The 8,155-nt window shown below is 38.4% G+C and overlaps 1 long non-coding RNA gene across 1 annotated transcript; it reads left to right on the top strand.

Moving 5' to 3' along the window:
• The first annotated feature begins 7,477 nt into the window (after positions 1-7,477).
• LOC118329875 lies at positions 7,478-8,130 on the top strand. Its single transcript, XR_004796801.1, has 3 exons — positions 7,478-7,544; positions 7,615-7,815; positions 7,975-8,130. It is a non-coding gene; the product is annotated as an uncharacterized LOC118329875 (long non-coding RNA).
• The last annotated feature ends 25 nt before the right edge of the window (positions 8,131-8,155 follow it).

The raw sequence follows: 8,155 nt of genomic DNA, 5'->3' as shown, positions 1-8,155 counted from the left end.
GCCCTAATAAGTCCATTAAAACGCTCCAATTAATTCAGAACGCTGCACTCCCTGTAAAATTTAGAATAGAATTTAAAATCCTGGTCAGATGATCAGCTCTATTCTGGTAAAAATTAGATAGTAAGTCAAAGAAACCAAATCAACCCCCCCCCCCAAAAAAAAATATCCTATGAAACACTTCAATTCAGCTCATTCACACTTGCATAGTTTAGCTCTTTTATTATATTTTTTTCAGCAAAAATGAGACAAATTCATATGAAATAAGCAAATCTTTACTCAACTGCTGTCATTTTTGAACATAGTAAATAGTAGTGATACAGTCATACAGTGATCTATGAAATGGACCTTAACCCTAACCCTTGACCAATTAATGACTAATGACTTTTTTTTAAGCCCCACAGATTTTTATTTATTTGAGATAAAAAAAACAATACAAAATCTGCTGTGGAAACTGCTGAGACCAGTGGCTACACACCACAAACTCAAAATGTTTGATTTCACATATTTATCATGCCTAATATATACACCTTAATTTGACTTGTTGAACATCAGATTTGCACTGGGTCAAAGCACGTTATTAAAGTTGTAGTTGAATCCAATGGTACTAAGTATTTGATAACTTATCTTTTATATATAACTCTTACAGCTTTTGAGATGAGTCAATGAGAGTCATTTTTGTATTTAGGCGTTAGTCACTAGGGGTTAAGCAAAATCTGTATGAAACAAGCAAAATCCTTAATTGCAAAAATAAGTAAAGTATTTGATTATGAAAGTAAGCAAAAATGTATATGAAATAAGCAAAATCCTCAATCCCAATATAACAGACCCCATAGGGGAGAAACAAAACAGGTGGGTGAAAATCTCCCCTAAAAAATATCTGCGTCAAAAAGTACTTGTGGAAAGAGCAAACCAAAGCTATGGAGACGTTCATAAAGCTTATTTTGACCTCGGCCTCAAATATAAAGACCTTATGTCAGTGCTTGGTTTAGGCCTCGCAAATCAGTGAAAGACAGCTGGAGAGGCTAGTTTGCGAGCTTTATATTTGAGGCCAAAGATCAAAATAAAACTCTATGAACCTGTACATCAGCAAAATTCACACCAAACAAGCAAAATCTTTAATTAAGAAAATATGTAAAATTCATACAAAATTAGCTTAATCCTTAATTTAAAAAATCCTTAGTAATGTATTTCAGAAAAATCTTTTTGTTATATTTGTTAAAATTCTCTTAATCAATAAATCAAATGCTCTGAAAAAAAACAACAATCGGGTATCTGTGGCCGCCAATCATTTAAATTTGGTCTGGATGAACTCATAGGAAATGATGTCAGGCACTACATGTCCCTGTGTTTTCGGGAAGAGGCTTTGGAGGGAGGTCTGAAGGGAGTTGGTGGGTTTTTTTCAGTTGGATACTGTCAAAATCTAGCTTTTTTCACATTACCTACTGTAGCTTTAATCACATCAACATTAAAAACAAAATCCATACGAAATAAGTAAAAAGAACCAGTGTGTAGGATTTAGTGGCATCTAAAGGTGAAATTGTAGACTGCAACCAACTGAACACTGCTTGCCTTCCAAGCGTGTAGGATAAGCTAAGGTGGCTGCAAAATGTGTGATAACAACAATAGATTCTCCTCAATGTTACACACTGGACCTTTAAGCAAAGTAAATTCTACCAAACAAGCTAAATCACAAAATTAAGCAAAATTCATACAAAATATAAAAGCAGACAAAATTCATATGAAATAAACACAATCCTTAATTGTAAAATAATAAGAAAAAGGCTTCATTACTAAAATAAGCAAATCCATATTTACAAAAATAAGTATATTTGTATGAAAATTAGCAAAATCCTTATTTACTAAAACAATCAAAATGCTGAATTGTTAAACTAAAATAGAGCAAGATTTTTCATTTCAAGACCAAATATATTTTTACATTTTTGCTCCCATTTGTTAATTTTTTCCCTCCCAAAATCACAAATAAAATTCATACAAAATAATAAAAATCAGAAAGCAAAATTTGTATGAAAAAAAATCTTCACTGTAAAAAAACAAGCAAAAGGTTAAATTACTAAAAGTATCTGAACATAATGAATTGTTCAAATCAACTAAATCCTTCATGATTTCATGAAATTAAACAAAAGTCTTACTTACTATACAAAAAAAAAACTTGATTTCAACTGTGTATAAGAAATAATTTTTTTGCTCCCATTTGAATTATGATTATTTTTACACAGATTTTAGCTAAATGTGTCTTTTATTTAACTTTTATTTTAATATAATATTTAACATTATTGGCCAACATTGTTCCAAAATGACAAACACTCCCAAATTCCTGGCCAGTCTGGGTCAGTGTGTCTTTGGTTTTGAATTGTGGTGTTTGGACCTCAGTATTCCTGCTTTCAAGTCTAGTTTACTAATGAAACTATATTTGTGAGGTGCTTTTAAAGATTTACGCCTTGAGTAGGAACAAACAGGGTTGGAGCTGAGAGCCACACACAGGAAGTCAGAAAGTATTGAGAGACGGACAACATGTTGTTGTTTTTGGTCTTTTCATGCTCAGAGTAATACAAATATAATGTAATATAATAATTTCAGCCAATATGAGGATAAAAATGTAAAATCCTTGACTGAGTTGATGGTTGTCTGTCAGCCGTGAATCCATGTGGATGTGAGAAGAGCTCCTTGGAGGTCCTACTCTGCTCCCTGAGCTCCTTCCTCTTCAGTCGGCCCTCCTCCAGCTGCAGGAACACCCAGGTTATAATCATCCAGCTCGATGTTCTCCTGTCTGCCCAGATTCTGCCCCCTGCAGGCCTGGAGGGACATGACAGCATGAGTCCTCTGTTCAGTTCAATAAACTCAGACTGAGTGCTTTCGTATTTTGTATTTCAGTAAATAATAACTCTTAATGGCAGATAGTGTCAGTACCTTACAGTAGACGCAGAGGGCGGTGGTCACCAACAGCAGAGTCAGCAGCAGGACGACCACTCTGATGATAAGAACTGTTGGTTTTCTTCCAAAATCTGTTGTGCAAAGGATCTATTCAGACTTCTTACAAATCCCCCATTGTTGTTATGTCAGCATCAGTTTGATCGGTTTATTGACATTAAATTACAGCAAAATCTTTTTATTTTGGTCTCATTCGCTTTAGTAAACCAGGTTAAAGGTCAGTTGTTTACTGGCATTGCTCACATGAGTAAATACAAATGATCCGGTGAATAAACATAATGGAGGGTGAAAGTTAGCTTGCGTTTGGTTGGAACACAAGATTACAGCTGGCTTACTGCTGCTGGGTTTTCATCCTATGCCTTTTGCCACCGAGAGCCATCGGTGGGTAAACTTGTTAATTCCTGTGCAAGCCTGATGCATCTACACAGACAGAACTAAGGGGTTTAGGAAGACCTACAAGCTCAAGGTGAGCCCTGACCTCACCAGCATCTATCCTGTGGGAACTGGAGGCTCTGGTACTGGATTATAAAAACTGTGGGTTCCAGCCTTCAGGAGGCTGTGAGCTCTTTCTGCCGGAGCTATGACTGCTTCATGGACCCTGCTTAGGAACATTTCTGTGGATGATATTTGTGCTGCTGCCAGTTCATTTATTAGGGTTGTTTGGATGACACAGCACATTCATTACTAGATGATGTGTAAAACAATGACAGCAGTCAGACAGACTTTCATTCAGGAAACAACATGCATGGACTCAATGTTGTCAGCTGATCATCTTTTAAACAGTCAGTTATAATTATTATAATTATTATAATAATATTTCAGTTTCTCTGCTCCACCTTTCCTGAGACAGTGAGAGAGAGCAGACGGCTCTCAGAGGAGAAGTTATGAGAGAAAACATAGACGTGATAAACATATCTGTAGCTTCCTTGGTTGGTGGGCTGGACTAACATCAGTAAGTAGTGTGTTTGTGTGTATGTGTGTGTGTGTGTGTTCTGTCATTAATTATGTCATTGATGATGTCACTGATGGGCTTACCTGAACAGGTGAGATTCAGGATGTAGGAAGAGGAATCTGATGTTGCACACTCCCTCAGAGAAGATCCAGACTGAACACAGTCAGAGGTGATCCACCACACAGGTCTGTCTGACGACTCTCTCCGTTCTACAGAAACAGCAGAGCCACAGTCCAGTTCTCTGCAGGCAACAGCTGCTTCCTTCAGGGTCCAGTAAATGCCAATCACTGGTCTCCATTCTCCCTGATGTTTCAGCTCCAGTGTTCCTGCACAGCGACTGTCTCCTCCCACCAACCTGACAGACTCTGAACAGAAACAAGAGAGTCATCAGTAAAAGAATAAAGTGAGTTTCATCAGAACAGAAATGAACCAATCAGTAGTCTTTGCAAGCTCCTCTTCTAACGTGGGCAGCGGGTAGGAGTCCAACTAGCTTTTTCCAGGTGGGAGCAGTGTGTCTTCTAGCCGTGAAGCCTTGGAGCTTCTACCATGTCGAGGGTAGATACTAGACTCCAATGGGCCCTCCACAATCCTGGATAGCTTCTTGTGGTCCACATTAGGATGACTTCCACTTCTCGCATGCATGAAGCGCCCCCCTGGAGACTGAAGGAGCCCCAACAGCCGTATGTCTTCACTCAGAGCACCTGTCTGCCCATCCATGCTGGTGCAAAGTCATCTTCCACTAGGTCGTGTGTGTGTCACTCTCTTACTGTGAGGAGCGTTTACCGCTTGGTTTAGTTGACTTGGGTCAGAGCCTTTCACCTCTCAGATGGTCTGGCTGAGGAACTGACTAGTCCAATTTCACCAGCCTGACAGAGTCTGGACAGATAATAGAAGATAAAATAGAGAGAGATAAAAGACAGCAGACAAAAATAAAACATCAAACAACAATTCAGTGATTCAAACTGGACTCAGAACAATTCCAACAGAAGTTCATCATTAACAACAGAACACATCTTTATAACAGCACAGACTGCAGCAATGTTCCCATCACATTTACATTGAATACACATCAGTGTACCAGGGCAGAACCCAGGAGGCAAACTGGCATCTCTACAGGTGTGTGTGTGTGTGTGTGTGTGTGTGTGTCAACGTATGGACATTACCATCATAAATTATGTCACTGATGGGATTACCTGAACAGGTGAGATTCAGGATGGTGGAAGAGAACTCTGATGTTGCACACTCCCTCAGAGCAGATCCAGACTTAATACAGTCTGACCAGATCCTCCACACAGGTCTGTCTGAAGACTCCTTTCTCTCTCCTACAGAAACAGCAGAGCCACAGTCCAGTTCTCTGCACGCGGCAGTGGCTTCCTTCAGGGTCCAGTCAGAGCCAATCACTGGTCTCCATTCATCCTGATGTTTCAGCTCCAGTGTTCCTGCACAGCGACTGTCTCCTCCCACCAACCTGACAGACTCAGACTCTGAACAGAAACAAGAGAGTCATCAGCAAAAGAAGTTACTTTAATTAAGGAAAGATGATTCTTGATTTCTTGTTTCTTTCTCTGTTTACCTTTTAAGGTCTGTTTTCCTTCAGGCTGCAGTCCTGGGGAAGAAACCAGAATATAAACATCAGTATAAAGACTTCTCAGTGAACTTTGTCTGGAGTCAGTTTAGCAGTTTACGACAGGTGAGATGAACATGTGAATACACAGAACACAAGTCAGCAGACTGGGTTACACAGAGTTAAAGGAATAGTTTAACATTTATATATGAGCGTGCACAGGCACTGACTGTGTCAGTCAGAGTGTGCTGAGTTACTCTGAGGCAGAGATCCAGCACACAGGCATTAACAGCGGTGTTTTCCTCCCAGAAGGCACCGGGCCCAGATTTTAAGTGTAGGAAGACACGTAAAACAGGGATGGAGTATTTTACCTCTTTTGTTTATTACAGTTAGTGAATTATTGGCTATTCTAATCAAGAATTCCAACATTGAGGAATTAAACATAAATGGTAAACAGTTCACTGTAAGTCTGTTTGCTGATGACTTTTTTTAAAAGAAAAAATCCCTTTGGCCAAGCTTCTGGTCTGCATTTGAACCTTGACAAATGTGAACTATATACCATACCTGTTGAAAAAGATACTCCATACCTCGTGATTTGGATAACCAAATGTTCAGACACTTGTGAGAATAAGAATATCCAAAATACTGTTAAATGTAAGAAAATGCTGAACAACTGGTTACAAAGAGACTGACAAAAATGGAAACCATATCTAGGATGATCTATCCTGCATACTACTTAGCTATATCTCCTAAAATTATCAAAGAATTTTACTAAATACATTTTTAATTTATTGGAAAAATAAGCATCATTATATTAAAAAGCATATAAACTATGAAGATGGTGGGATTATAGCCATAGATTTTGAGATTTTTAAATACCTAAAAAATATTAAACTTGGCTCTGTTGATTTCTGAGACAGAAGTTGCAATAATACATTTCTGAGGCAATATTTGATAAATACTATGTTCCCTGGTTTAATTAATGTAGGAAAACCAATTTATTGGCTATAAGAACAAAATTCCCCCCAAATATAAAGAAATCCATTTTAAAACATTAAATAAAATATATTGTTCAAATGAAAGGATTTATTAATCCTGTGATCAACAACAGAGCACCTGTTTTATACCTGTGATACAGATACTTCATGATTGACTCATTTCCAAATCCGTCAATAGAGATTTATTTTCTTATGAATCTGTTGAAATTGGAGCAATTCTGAAAAATAAACTAATTTAAATATTATAATTATAACAAAATATTACATACATAAATGGCAGGAACTTAATAATGAGCATGTATAAGAAAAGTCAAAAATGGCCGAAGACTATTCAATTCAATTCAATTCAATTCAATTCTATGTGCACTAAGGTCTGAATATGATTTATTGTAACTCCCTGTTCAGTTTCAGTGTTTCTTTTTCTCTTATTGTCCTTTTGTTGCTGTTGTTACCTGCTTATTATTAGAATCTCTTCTCATTGTGTTGACGAGGATTGATTTTACTGTGGGAGCTGTGATCCACGATTAGGGGGGAAAGAGAATTGTTTGTTTGTACAAAGTGAGTTTGTCATCGTATTTCATTGGTTGTTAATAAAGGGATGAAAAAAACAACTTCTGAGTGAACAACAAATGAAAAAAAAATCTTGGTAAAAAACAAATCCCTTCCTGATGCGTTCACTGACCCACCTGCTGTTTTATCCTTAACCTAACTAAAGCTTGGTCTGGTGCTTGGTGTCCCCTAGTGTCTACAAAAGAAAAAAACAACAAATGCAAAAGTAACTAATAATAATAATGAGGATAATAATATATTTTTTTATTATCTTACATTTTATATCAGTACATATAATATAAATATTAGTAGAAGCTAATATTGATCATTATATATAATTATGATTTTTTGGAATCAAACACGATGTGAGTGTCAAATCGCCACCAACCAATCAGGAGGCTGAAACATAAATGTGTCCACATTTCAAAATGATCACGTTTTAGTTAGAATTTCCCATCATGCCTTTCTTCTGCAGCCTGGCCCGCACATCCTGAGCCGAACAGGTCACCTGAGCGCCAATGACGTCCAATGGGTGAGTCAGCACCACTGTTGGTCCCGCCCCCTCACCGTTACCATAGTAACCGCCCTTTGTCTCCGTGCAGCAGACAGTGAAGCTGTTTCTGGCGGTAGCACAGCGCTTTGGCCTCCCACTCTTCCTCGTTGACACCGCGGCGCTCACGCTGCTTTCCCAGGATGCATTGCGGCAGCGCGACAGGCTGGTGCGTGAGCCACACTGCAGCTTCCTGTGCACCGGCCGACCAATCACGTCCTTTGCTCTGCACGCCAACCTGTGGAAGTATGACGTGAGTGTGTGATGTGTTCATGGTCCCGACACAAAATTGGAAATAACGATAAGAATCTTTGTGCTTTTAAATGTAATATATATTTTGTATGACTTTATTTTGTTGGTACATAAATATAAATATTTCTACATTTATTTAATGAGTTTTGTTCTCTGTTAGCCCGGCTTCCTATTGGCTGCAGAACAAAAAGGCTTCGACCTGCTGGAGCTGCGAGGAGAGGACCCGCGATTGGCCAGTTTGGACACCCTATCAGGAGAGGCAATCCCACTGCACTTCCTGTTCCGCCTCCACGGTTACATTATCCAGGTGGGTGTGTCGTTCCAATTGTCTGTAAAACTGA

The sequence above is a fragment of the Morone saxatilis genome, unplaced genomic scaffold, assembly GCF_004916995.1.
Source record: "Morone saxatilis isolate NCDOM2014 unplaced genomic scaffold, NCSU_SB_2.0 Contig19, whole genome shotgun sequence".
In the NCBI taxonomy this organism is placed as follows: Eukaryota; Metazoa; Chordata; class Actinopteri; family Moronidae; genus Morone; species Morone saxatilis.
Note: the sequence above shows the minus strand (reverse complement) of the source record. Positions and strands in the feature narration are given on the sequence as shown.